The sequence below is a fragment of the Drosophila bipectinata genome, chromosome 3L (genome assembly GCF_030179905.1).
Source record: "Drosophila bipectinata strain 14024-0381.07 chromosome 3L, DbipHiC1v2, whole genome shotgun sequence".
In the NCBI taxonomy this organism is placed as follows: domain Eukaryota; kingdom Metazoa; phylum Arthropoda; class Insecta; order Diptera; family Drosophilidae; genus Drosophila; species Drosophila bipectinata.
In genome coordinates, this window is record NC_091738.1 from 22,608,925 (window position 1) to 22,622,138 (window position 13,214).

Below are 13,214 nucleotides of genomic sequence, written 5' to 3' on the forward strand. Positions count from 1 at the left end.
ACAGCTTGACTTTAATTCGTCCAATCCAAAGGCCGCGCCCGTGGCACCTTGCAACCTTCCCCTGCAATCCCTTTGTCGGGCACTTCTTTCTGTCCGATTCGCTTTTAATTAGTGTGAAAAGCTCAAATTATTGCCCGGCCACCCCACCGCCATCGGACAAGTTCCTAATTGGCTTACAACGGCTGACAATTATTATATGCAGTCATTATATTTATAATTATTATCACCCCGCTTGTGCTTAAGCTGTTGTGGTGCTGATTGACTTTTCTTTGGTGGATTCTCCGGGCTGATGAAATGTCCGCCAGCGTTGCATTTTCCTCGGAAGCGTTTTACCAAGTTCTGCTTTGGCGCTCAGTCTTCTCGACGCTGCCCAGCTGGATGGTCCTCTATCCAAGAACCCGGGAGAACAAGTGTCCCAGGAGCACTCCAGCGAATCCGAGGCCGGTAAGTACTCGAACGATGATCTATCCCGCCTCCGGCCACTACCCTCGGCCAGATGGAATTTCCAAACACATTTTCGGAGCTCGACTTGTTCAATTATTCATTTTGCACATTCGTGCACGAAACACACACAGTTTGCATCAAATATTCAAGTGAGATTTCTATTATATCGTTAATTCATTACATTAGTCCCGGCCCCGACTGTCTATGGCCTATAGTAGCATAGTAGTAGGCCCAAAACCTGGCAATTTGGAGCGGAACCCCTTGCCCGGAACCGAGTCCCACGAGACTGTTTGTTTGATTTGGTTGTTGCTAATGTTGTCGCTTTCCAAACACACACCCGCACACACACCCGCACACACACCCACTTGCCACTGATGTTACTTAATAAATTTAACGTTGATGAGATAAAGAGGGGCGTGGTAGGCCTCGTCTCAGGAACTAGACGGACGCACTGCCTGACGGTCGGAAGTCCGTCCGCATTGTTGCCAACTAGAGGGCCGCAGGCGGGCGGTGGCCCTTGCGGGCGCAAATTAAATGCAAATTCAATTAATTTGAAGCAAACAATTTGCTTAAATTAATTAATTGAATGTGAATCTAAAGTGCTTCCCATTTAACGCTGAGACCCCGGTTCCAAGAGTGGGCGGCAGTGGCAAAGGGGCGAAGGGCGCTTGTCGGTGGGGGGCTGAAGAGTGGGCGTAGGGCTGTGGCAAGTGGGCGGTGGGCACTCTGCTAGCCGGTCAGTGTGTGCGGCATTTATAGAAACTATTGACAAGTGGCGGGAGAAGCCAGGCCGAGGGGGGTGCCGCTGCGGCCTGCCGCAAACTCTGCAAACGCAGCGTTCCGTGTGCGTAGTTCTGAATTCGCCCTGCATCGGGCATTAAGCAAACTGTTCACTTCAAAATCAAGTCGAAAATAAACAGCAGCGGCCGAAATGCAAATACCCCGCCATGTGTAAATGCGAGTGGGTGAGAGTGAGGTTGCGAGATGGGCCGTAAGTCACCAAAAGGGACTTTCACAGTGTCGGACCAGTGTAACTGAAAATTATAAACGGTTTTGAGGATTAAAGTAATTAAGTAATTGCTAACCAAATATAAAAAAATTAAAAACTACTAAAAATAAATTAGTTTAACTGAAACCTAAAATGGACCTCTTACTTCATCAGGTTTGCAACTTGATGTCTTGCCAGTAATGGGGCTTAAAAAAATCTTGATCGAGTTGTCGGAACAGGACGCAAAAAATCCATATTTGAAAACTTTTAGTAATGTGAAGCTACAAAAACGCGGCTCACGGGCGCATCTCCAATGGCCTGGGTTTTTGGTTTTCGGCTCTTGGTCGGTTAACCGGCAACAAGCCAACAACTGTCGAATTTCGATGACTAACAGCCTTTACAGCCGCCCCGCCCACTGGAGTCCATCTAACGCCATCCGCCGCCCGCCGCCCTGTTAGTGGTTTGAATGTTGTTTGCATTTTATATTTGCCAAGTTTTTATCGCCAGTTATTCACGATGTTGGCTCCCTGTTTGGCACAAGGGGAGCTGTTGGTAGTTACTGGCTGGCTGGCTGGCTGGCTCGCTGGTAGAGGGGGTCTTTGGCCAAATTATTCGCTTGATTAATATGCGAGTTCGATGTGTTGTGCCACGCCTCCACGCACAAAACTGTTTATTTTGATAGTTTAATGTGTGTGCGAGTACGCGGCTGTTTATTTGTTTGTTGGCATGGCTGCAGTAGTTGTTAGTGTTATTGTTTGGCCAGCAAATACACACCAAAGTGGCAAATTTGCGCAATGCCAAAGTCAACGAATTGTAAATGATTATAAATTCTTTTCCGCCCCGAAATGGGATGAATTAAGAGCAAGTGGATCAACCATTTGAAAATCGATTGAATTGGAGCACAAAATAAGGAACGACTGCCAGTGTTTTCCAATATCAATCATCCGATTAAGTCGATAACAAACGGACGGGAAAATAGAAGCCTCCATGCCTTTCCAATTCGATTCAAGTCATGAATCGGTTTTCACTTTCGATGCCAACAGGGTCTGGGGACGAGATCTGCGAATGGGACCATAAATTTGAAAAGATTTGTCATTTGAAGTATTTTGGGTTAACTTGGCCAACAAGCACCCTAGCCTTAGCTGTACCTAGACATTAGCCGCCGTTCAAAGGTATATATTTTGAATACTCTTAGACCTGTTAGACTTTAGATATATTTGAATGAAAACCTCATAGGACATTGAATTTTACCTGTAAGTGTGTAGAAACTTCGGTGCTCTAAGCCACTTTGCTGCAGCCAGATCGACAGCATTTTGGGGTCAGTTTTTTGGGTTGGGCCGTGGACTGTGTTGGCTTTCGGTGCCCCTTTTTCGGTCCCCAATCTATTGACAAATGCCCCAGTCCGGAGTCTGCTTCTCCACTCCGCCTTTAATAGACTTTGTCGGGACCTACTCAGTATACATAATTTTTGAGAGCTTGGATGGAAAAACAAAACACGGACAGATAAAATCGAGAGATACCAGACTCAAAACACAATCGGGGCTCTCCCCCATCTCCCCTATCAACTACTGTGGGAAGTCTAATCTTATTAGAATTCGATTTTATTGTTCCGTTTAATTTATTGAACTCCCATTTAGAGATTGTTGCATTGTGCCTCATTGGATTATCAGTGAAGTATAGACGGTCAGTACTCGCCCCATAAACAGAAAAATCTATTTTACAATTTGGGTGCGACCTAGTTAGTCACAAAGGTCAAGATTTAATTAAGAGAGAATTATGAAGAACCGGAAATATGTCAATCTGGCTGGTGAAGAGTGTTACGCAGACTCTCCTGGAAGAAACCTAAATAGTTGATTACTCTTCCGAGCAGAAGGTCTTAAAAAACCACACCTGGTTGCATGGCTATAAACAGTTACTGAGCCAATTAATGTTGCCTCACACACGAAGAGCCAGGAAACCCGAGCCTTTAAGTTTGGCAACTAACTGAAGGGGACAAATATGGCCAAAATACCAGCATTCTGGGGTCAGGGGAACCCCAGATCCCCGGCCATAAAGATCGCTTCTAAAGGCATAATGGCTCATTACTTGGTCATTGATGCGAGCATCGGATCCGGGCCAGCCACGACCGACCATATCGCGGCAATGAAATCGCCTGACCCCGCTTCTCCCTTCGGCACCCAACCTTTCACAACGCGCATGCGCAGCGGGGGCGGGGCTAGTTGGCAACTGCATCTGGAAAGCCAACTGGCTGGGAGATCTTGGCCGATAGCTCGGCGACTTCAGACCCGATCGGCTTGGTATTTGGGCAATTGCCGGCCTGCTGGCTTTAACTGGCAATAAACTTGCCTCACTAGTGGCAACGCATTCGAGCCCCTTTTATTTCATAAGCCATCCGTTAAATATTAGTTTTGTACGAAACTCATATTTTTAAAAGTAATAAAGGGAAGTAGTAAAGGTAAAGGTCCAAAGTCTCAAAACAATTTAAAAATGTTGCATGGAATGGGCATAGTAATTTTTTTGCACATTTTTAATGTGCTAAAAGTTTCTAAATAGACTAAATAGGTAGATAAACCGAACTCTTATTTTTTTGTAAAAAGATACATATTTCTATACTTTACTTTAAGCAATAACTTATAGTTTTCCCGAAACATTTTAAAATAACTATTGTTAAAATTTAATATAGGCAATTCGTACAGACATTTTTTTGGGACATTTGTACAGAGAGAATAAAAAAAATTTTTGGAAACATTTCATATTGTTTGAAAGATTTGATTGTTCATGTGAGATTTCATGACCCTTGCTTTCCTCAAACTTTAAAATTGTTGTTATAGAGGAACAAACTTAAAATTATGATTAATTGCGAAATAATTATAAATAAAAATGTAGTAAGTACATAATATTTATATGTTTTTCTTAAAAAAAGTTTGGTAAATTAGGAAAGTGACGAGAAAGGCACTTGGAGAAGAAAACTCTAGGCAGACACGAGTTTTGGAGTATAGTGCTATATCTAATGTTCACATGTTTAAATTTAATTTAAATTTTAATTGTATTTAAATTTAAATGGCAACATTTACGAGAATCTTGAATTGGAAACTTGTCTTCTACGAGGCACAATGGGCAGTTAAATTCAAATTGGAAAGGACACACATTACACATCCATATTCATGGCGATATTGCGGGAACCTTTCCGAATGCTAATGTCTGAACACAAAAAATCCAGCCACAAATAGCGCCAGCAATCAATCCATGCCCATTGGCCTGCACACATTTAACTGATATTAAAAATATTATACAAAGGCAATTTATCAGAAGTGGAATGTCGTAAAATCAAATGCACTTTGGGAATTTAACGATCGCCGTAAAAACACAAAGTGAAGGTGGGCACAGGCCGCACTTGTAGCTCCCCAGATAGACTCCAGAAATGAAAACTTCCAGAGGAGTGAGCCAAGTCCCGGCATAATCAGCGAACATGAAGGAAAGCACTGGGGTTATCGCTGCGTCCAATGGAGAAGATATCGCCAGCGTGAATTCCTCCTGCATTTCTGTCCCCAGAACATGAAGAGAGGTTATCAATCCGACTGGCGGGTCAACCCGAGTCTTCTACACAAGAAACAGTCCCATTGTTAGCGGGAATAATGACTAAGCTGACAACACTCCGATTGACCCCAACAACAGAAAAATAAAAACAATTGCCTGCCCGATGCATTCATTCCGAGTCTGTTCTTTTTGCGCGTTTACTCATTTTCATTTCTGAATTCATTGCACGTTCTACAAATTTGAATATGAACCTTTGTAAGTGCTCTCGGACTCGGACTGAGGCTAGGAAGGGGCTTGGACGGGGATCTTGTTGTTGATTTCATGTTTCTGGGCAGCTGCAGTGGTAGCAAGTCCAATGACTCAGTGGCCAGGCGTTGAAAGATTTAATCGGAGGCGGTTTCAGAGTGCAACGGAGGGGCAACAACTCGGGGACAGGGAGAGCAACAGAGACGAAGACCACAGCCACAGGGGAGGGGACTACGCCTCAAGTCCAGTTTTTCTGTGGCATTCCAGGCCGGCACACTTTTTGCCCCTTTGTGCGGCCTCTCCCACATGGGGTTCGTCTACGGCACTCACTTATTTTTTCACCTATTCTCAAAATTGTTTGACGTAGGAGGCCACTATTTTTCTGTACACATTACCAATTTTGTTTACTGCCAATTGGCGTTCAAGGAATGCTACATTTGGCGCAAGAAAGTTTGTTTAAATTCCACCGCAGATTTCTTTGAAATTTTCATTAGTCAGTGTTTAGAGATGATCTGACCTTGGCAGGTGATTCACTATCATAATTCCAGGCACTTCGGGAATGTATTCTTGCTGAGTTTAAAGTTGAAACGCAAAGTTTAAGTTATTTGAGTCTTATTTTCACAAAGTTATAGAAAATTTATTTTGACAAAGTCGATCAGGAAAAGGGTTTTTCTCCTTTCTGTGAGGGGGCCCAAAAGACAAGACTTTAAGTGCAAAGCCATGACGACAGTCAGTAGTATCTATGTTAAAAAAAAGCAAGGCTATGCTCTACAAGTTTGTGAAAGCCTTTTAGATACTTTTTATACAATCTCGATTATACGGCTGGTAGTCATAATGTAGAGTATGAAAAAAAGCGAGCTATTTTTTTGAATACTGAAAAAACCTCTTAAAATACTTTTAAACAACTAAAACACAAACTAAAAAAAAGGTTCTTGAAAACTTATAATACATTTGTTCTAATAATAAAACAAACACAATTTTTGGAATTAGTACTAATGCAATTAAACATTAAAATTTACCCTCCAATTCTCTTTTATATTTATTACGATTTACATACCAACATAGAACACGTTTGTTTGAATTTTTATTTTTTTAAATATTGCATATATTTATTTATACTAGTCTACTAGTCTCTTTCTCTAATCTCTTTATACTACTATTTATTTACTTCTCAACAGACTTCTCATTTACTACCGAGCAAACAGCCTTTTTGTTTTTATTTATTCATTGTACTCTGCAGTATAGCTGAAGCCTAAAACCTACAGGGCTTAATTGGTTAAACCAATCATTGAAAGGCACATGCAACTAGTTTTCTTAGATTAACTCTAAGAACTGTTTATTTTTAAATGTCAAAGATAAACATTCGAACATATGTTTAGGTGCATAGGTGCACTCTCTTTGATCGGGTTTTTCGACCCGGATGGCAGCCAAAGGCTTAATGTGCTTCTCCACTGGCTTCTTTTCAAAGCCCTCCACTATCGAAGCAGGTGGGGACGAGTTGGGGGCAGGGTTAGCTTTTGTACTGCTAGTTAACCTTACTTATGCGAGGGGGCAGGAGGGATGAACGATCGGGGCGGACACCTTTCCCCTCCAGCAGGTGCGTCGGGGGCTTTCGCTATCAGCTGTCGCCACACGGCCCTGGATATGTCCTTTGTCGCCGGGCAAGTCCTGCAAGCCAAACCGAAGGGAACTGAACTAAAGATAACTGAACTGAACAGCCGCCGTTGTCGTTGCCGCATGGAATTTTGCAATTTCTTTGGGATTTCGAAATTGCTTTTTCTACTTTCCGCAGCCCCATGTAGAGGGCAACTTTCGCCCCCCCGCCTCCATGCCCATCGGCAATTCCCCCTCAGGGCCGCAACTTTAGCGCCATTTCACCTTTGTGGGGCTGTGGCAAGGACTCGGCTCCGCCGCACGCTGTCCTGGCATTGTTGGCCTCCGATTCTTTTGAAAGCAACCGATGGAGTGTGTTTGTGAGCTGCGAGGGTAGGTGGCATCAACGGCAAGCATCAACAGAGCAGCGGAGAAAAAATCGATCAAGAAAAATGACTTTTGTGGGTTTTCGTAATTTTCATTGCACGCGTAATTGAAAATTTTCAAATTCTTGCTTGCATTCTTATCCCCTCGGCCGGCTCGCCTGCGCTCTTTACCAGACTAAAATGAAATTTATGGGATGATAAAGAAACCATCGGTTCTTCGGGCCCAGCTCTTGACTCACTCGCCAATTTGGCTTCTTTCACGGCGCTTTTATTATTCGCCGAAATTGTGTTAATCTTCGAACTTAAAAGTTGCATCGAACGCGGTGGAAATTCGGCAAATTCTGGTAGATGGGAAATAAAAGGAAAGGCATAACGATTTTGAATTCAATTTCAGAGCAATGCATGCCAGATGCGAGATGCTCGGATAGATGTTAGGCGCGTTGGATCAAGCGGTGTAACCTAAGCTTCCTCTCCGAGCTGCTCATCGAGTGGCTTGATTGCCTGATATATCACACAGCCACACTGGTAATGCTGGTAATGACCCGCCCACGCACCCGCTCCGAGGATAAAGGACGGCGGATGCAGCACCGCACAGGCGCCCACTATAACGGGAGCATTGTAAATCCCAACTAATAATTTTGTAACCTTATCTGCGCCCGCTGTTGTCACAAGCCCACAAAACGTCGGGTCGGCGGGTCGCCGGGGGGCTCTAGGAAAGGGGGCGGTAGGGCGGCGTAAGCCGGGGTCGAAGGTTTGCCACAGAAAAGCGCATATCCCACAACGATAATGAAAATGTCACACGAGCCTCGCATTTTCTCATCACCCAGCATCATGAGTACGACGACAACAGGAGCAGTGGCAACAAAGACAAGGCGGATAGTGAGCTGCCTCCGCCTTTACAAACGACCCACCACGGGAGCGGGGCAAGGTGGGGCGGTGGCAGGGGGCTAGGTGGCAGGACCAAGCTCATTGCAGTGCAGCAAATGGAGCCGGCAACAACTCTGGTGGCATCAGAGGCACCAGCCACGTCGCCAACAACATAAAGGTAAATCCTGAATAATGCTCAGCGCTCACTTCACAGCATCTGAGAAGCGAGTGGGACGTCGCCGCGGGAGTGGCCCTCAGGTGGGTGGCAAGTGGATTGAGTGGGGTGGAGGCAGCAGCAAAAACATCAAGTTGTGATGACGCTGGGGTAGCGAAGCTGATACTCTGCCAAGTGCAACTTGGAAAGGGGTAGTGAACGCAGTCACAATCAGGCAGATGTTCGCGATCAAACAAAAAGGACATACCCGATTCAACTGGATGGTCATTAAGCGAAATAAAGTAATAGGTTTCTAATTTCCTTAGACTTGCTTAGGAAATGTACAAATTTATATAATTGGTCGAGCTACCTTTTTTTTAAGAACTGCTTTCCATGCACTTCCAGGTTCCTATTCTTCTCAATTTTCAAGAAACAAAAACGTTAGATCTAGGAGCCCCATCATGCTCTCCAAGTGGATAATAGATGACATGATTCTTATTTTCATCGCCGGGCTGCTGGGGCACAAGACAGCCATCGCAACTCACGACTCCAGTTTCCTAACGATCCTACCCGCACTTGGAAGGATATTTTGCGGTTAGCTTGAAGTTCCTCGCTCGACCAAGTACAAGACGATTATACGGAGTCCTGTCGGCTGCTGCCCTGCCCTCGCCTGTTCCTTGCCTGGGCTGTTGCGGACAGTCTTAGTGGCTGTCGTAAGTTCTAATTTCTTATTATTAGGCGTGGCTGGCTGGTTAGCTGGCTGGCAGTTGGGGCTCCGGCAGCGGAGGGGCGGGCACTTGCGGCAAGGCTCGCACAAGTTTTCTCTGCTGTGGCATGAAATTATGGCACAACTTACCACGGCGCTGCTGATGCTGCTGTAGCTGCATATGAAAATGGCGGTCCTGTAAATAGTTTTGGACCAACTATTTCTTTGCCAGCTCCTCGCCTGCAGAAGCCGGTGCTTAGTGTGTCCCGGCAACTGTTGGTGCGGCTTGTTGGTGGTGGAGCTGCTGCGGTTGGCTTTGTTATGGGGCTTTTTATTTCTAGTGGTGCCGGGTACGGCTTGGCTGCTGAGCCTACTTATAACGTGCCAGAGCCGGCCAAACTTTTGCAGGACCAGAGGTTAGTGAGAGCCGGAATGGATTTAATTAAAATACTGCCAGGTCGGGATCAGTGGGGAGCTCAGGTGGCGATTTGAGTGCGTCTGCCGAAGAAATTCTTGATGCGTCTGTCAATCGCGTCCCCGGAGTCCCGGAAGGGATGGTGGGAACAGAAGCCGCCAAATCCACAATGAGGAATAAGCAGTGTGAAGTGAAAAGTGCAAGACAGTCATCGAAATCACGAGGGAAGTGCTTCAAGTGCACGGTTCTCGTCCTGCTGAAGAGCTGCGGATGACGAAAGGAGCCGGGACGGAGCGCGGTCGTAGTCAATCTGAAGCCCCAACGAATGCAGCCCGAGCCCATTATTGTTTCCATTTAACTTACAACATTTTGCACTTTGCCAAAAGAGCCGGGAAGCGCCAGTCGTTGGCGCTGAAGAGGCGAAAGGGCCAGAAATGGATAGTACAAATAGATAAACGGTCAATCCTCGCAAAAAATGGCCAAGAAAATTGGGTGTGAAAACGAAACTGATTGCAGAAAAGCCGAACTTGAAAAGAGGAAAATTGATGCAGTCAAAGGAACAATGCGATTGAAGAAGAACAGGCAAAGGTGAAAAGGATTTGGGGCGAGCATTTAAACGGATTATGGGGCAAGGGGAGGGGCTATTAGGGCCACCTAGGATTTTAAAAAGGAATGCTTCCTTTATAATAACAGAGCATAGGATATCAGAGTATTTAAAAAGTATGGAATTTTTTAAAGGTTTCCTTGTAATTGGTTATGGAAACGTAAAAAATAAAAATAACAAGGTTTGTAAATGATCCCTTTAAATGTGTACAGTTTAATACATTGCTTCTTGGAGGAAGTATATAACACACACATAAAACATTATAAACACATAAAAGTTGAAGAGTTGAAAAGGGTTAAACATGGATGTAATCATTTTAAATTTTCAACAAATTATGAACAAAAAATAAAAATTAATACCAAATATAGTATAATGAGTAAAATTTCATTTCAGAGGATTTTCCAGCTCCATAAAAAAAAAGTTTTTGTCAACTGCCTAAAACTAAATAAATAATTTTCATGAAAAATTCCATGTGGTAAGAAGAGAAAGCTCAGGGATTAATATTTTCACATCCTTCCACAACTTGATTCTTAACTGGCTTGTCCAAACTATTATATTCTTAATCCAAAGAATCTAAAAGGGGATTAACGAGATCTAAAATCAATCTTGGCATTTGGATTTAAGGCCATGGGCTTAATTAAAACTGGAACGCAAGGGCAGGCGTGTGGAACAAAAATATGGTTCCCTTGCAAGCGAAGAAATGGAATCTACACAAATAAAATTGTTTTGCGTAAAATTGCAATCGTGCGATGAAATGGAAAAGTTTGCCTAACGTGCGCCTGCGATGGCGACGGTTGTCTCTGAAAAAGCATTCCTTGCCCGTGTTTGGGCTGCTGCATAGTGGGTTTACCCCCTCGTAGTTACATTACCCCCTCGTAGTCCGATTCAATAGGCGGAACTGGCAGATGGAAAAGTTGCAATGGCGGCATCGCGTCCGGAAACCGATGCCGACACCATTGTCAGAAAAGCGCAGGATAAACTTTTTTAACGGGGTGCTTCTTCTATTTTTGTAGAAATCTTCCAAAGTGGAGAAATTTAAACTTCAAGTCTGCAATTTTTTCTAAAGTGCCGTTACTTAAATCTATATTTTCCTAGGAAAAGGGACAATGAAAGAAATTGAATGAAGATGAAAAACTGGAGGACTTTCTAGGGTTAAATTACAAAAAATTAAGATCAACACAATTAATTTAAATTACGGACATTATGAAGCCATTCCCAAATACTTTTTCCACTCCTGATTATTTTTTCTCAAGCACAATGAATTTATAAGGCCTCGTACTCTCGTTTTCCATTAAATTTTGTAAGCGGGCCTTTGAAGGCCCAGACGGCTTTACCCAATTTGCATTATTCTCCTTTTTCTGCCTCACATTTTCACTTAGTCCCCAGTGTTGGCGCATTGTTTATTTAATTATCTTTTGTGATGTCAAGTGGTTGATTTTGTTGGGGCCTCGACAACTCCTTTGTTGCCAGTTTTTTCTTGTTTCTTTATTTCGAAGGCTTTCCTCGGTCGGGCACGTGCGGACTCTGAAGGGTGTGCTAACCCCTTTGGGTCTTAATTGATTATCGCTTACAATTGGCTTTGATTCAGCCACCCCAGAGTCCGAAAAGGCCTTCCAAACTATTTTGGACGGATAAAAAAACTCTCGGACTGTGTCTACAAAAGGGTGGGGAACTTCAATGGCAAAATGTATGAAACGAAATGCTAAAAGAACTTACGAACCAGGACTTAGGCCTATGACTTGAAGACGTTCTGCCTAATTCTCGTAATTTTTAACTGTTTGAAACATAAAGCCTCAATAATACATTAACAAACTTGACCTTTTACTAACCTTAAAAACCAAATAGCTTTTGCGTGAGTCGTTGCCACTCTTGTTTTCCAAAATATCTAGCTGCTTTTCGTGTCACGTTCTCATCTTTGGAGCTTTGCCTGAGTGTTTGGACAGAATTGAATGTGGCCGACATTAAATTTTTACCAGGGCGAGGGACAAGTAAATGTGGGCCGGGGCTAGACTCCTTTTGCCTTTTTACGCCTCAAAACTTTTCTAACAAACATATTCGATTAACTGGCCTTGGAGCGGCCGGGCAGGGGATGGCGTTACCCTTTTTGTTTCTATTTATCGAAAACCACTTGATTATGCAGGCTTATCCCTCGTTCTTCGCCGAGCCTTGTTTTGTTTTTCTGAAGTATATTTTTCTCGTGTTTGCTTGACCGCCCGGGGTATGAAGTAAAGTCCGGCTTCAGTCTCCATTGGAGCATGAACATTTTTTGAATCCGTTTGCCTTCCTATACCTATTCCCCCTTTTGTAATATGTATGATTTCCTTCGATGCCACGTCTGGATGTTTTATAAATTGAATTTTCGTTTCTTTCCTTATTTATTTGATAATTCTTCGGATACTCTTTTATGTGCAACTTAAGTCAATGTATGCTAATTCTTTTGGGAAACCTAATCAAAATCAGGCCTCCAATGGCCTAATCGAGTTTTCACCCTCCAGCTAGAGTGCCATCCTCTACGACAAAATTGTTATTAAGTGCGAATTTAATTAGGAACAGAGTCTGCCGAAAGCGCTCGAAAGTATGTGATTGCAGTGGCTTTAATGCATTATCTTCATGGCCTTTTGATTACATAAAATAAACTTGTTAAAATTCAAACAAAAAGCTATAAATTTTGCGCTCTTGTCAGTGGTGTGCATTATTTGCTGGTGCTGTTGTTCTTTTTGTTCCTGGCTCTCGACAAAGTCAATCCAATTCCGCAAATACAATTAAAATTATTACATTTCCAGCCGCCCTCACCTTTAGTTTTGTTTGTGCATGCGGGTTTTTATTTCAAAAGTATTAAAAAGTACATTAAAAAATTGCATTTTTGTGCTGCGGCGAATGTAAAGGCCAATTTACAAGTGCAAAAAGCTTTTGTAATGAAATTTATCAGCCGGGCTCTAAGATAATAATTCATTATTGGGCTGAATGGATATGTTATTGAGGATTGCATCGGGCCAAGTGATAGCAAGAAACTAAGCTATCATGGTAATTACTTGGCTTCAGATAAAGCTTTTAATTAAATAAAAAATACTTTCACGATAGGCTCAAATGTTGCATGCCACAGTATTATCTTTTAATAGTGAAATGCATTAGCCACAAAACTTACTTAAATCGCTTGAAAAAATCATTTAAAACTGTGCCCTAGGGGGAGTACACTTTACAGTGCCCTGTGTATTGGGTTAATGGATTAACTGCTTCAGAGTCTTATCTCCTTGTCCCGATTTTATTCGTTTTC

At 43.1% G+C, this 13,214-nt stretch overlaps 1 protein-coding gene across 1 annotated transcript in view; it reads left to right on the forward strand.

Annotated features, from left to right (window-relative positions):
• The first annotated feature begins 353 nt into the window (after positions 1–353).
• LOC108131632 (putative phosphatidate phosphatase) overlaps positions 354–13,214 on the forward strand; it is a 59,931-nt gene continuing 47,070 nt past the window's right edge. Inside the window, exon 1 of the mRNA XM_017250609.3 lies at positions 354–444. The gene's annotated coding sequence lies outside the window, so the exon portion shown is untranslated. The remainder of the gene's footprint in view (positions 445–13,214) is intronic.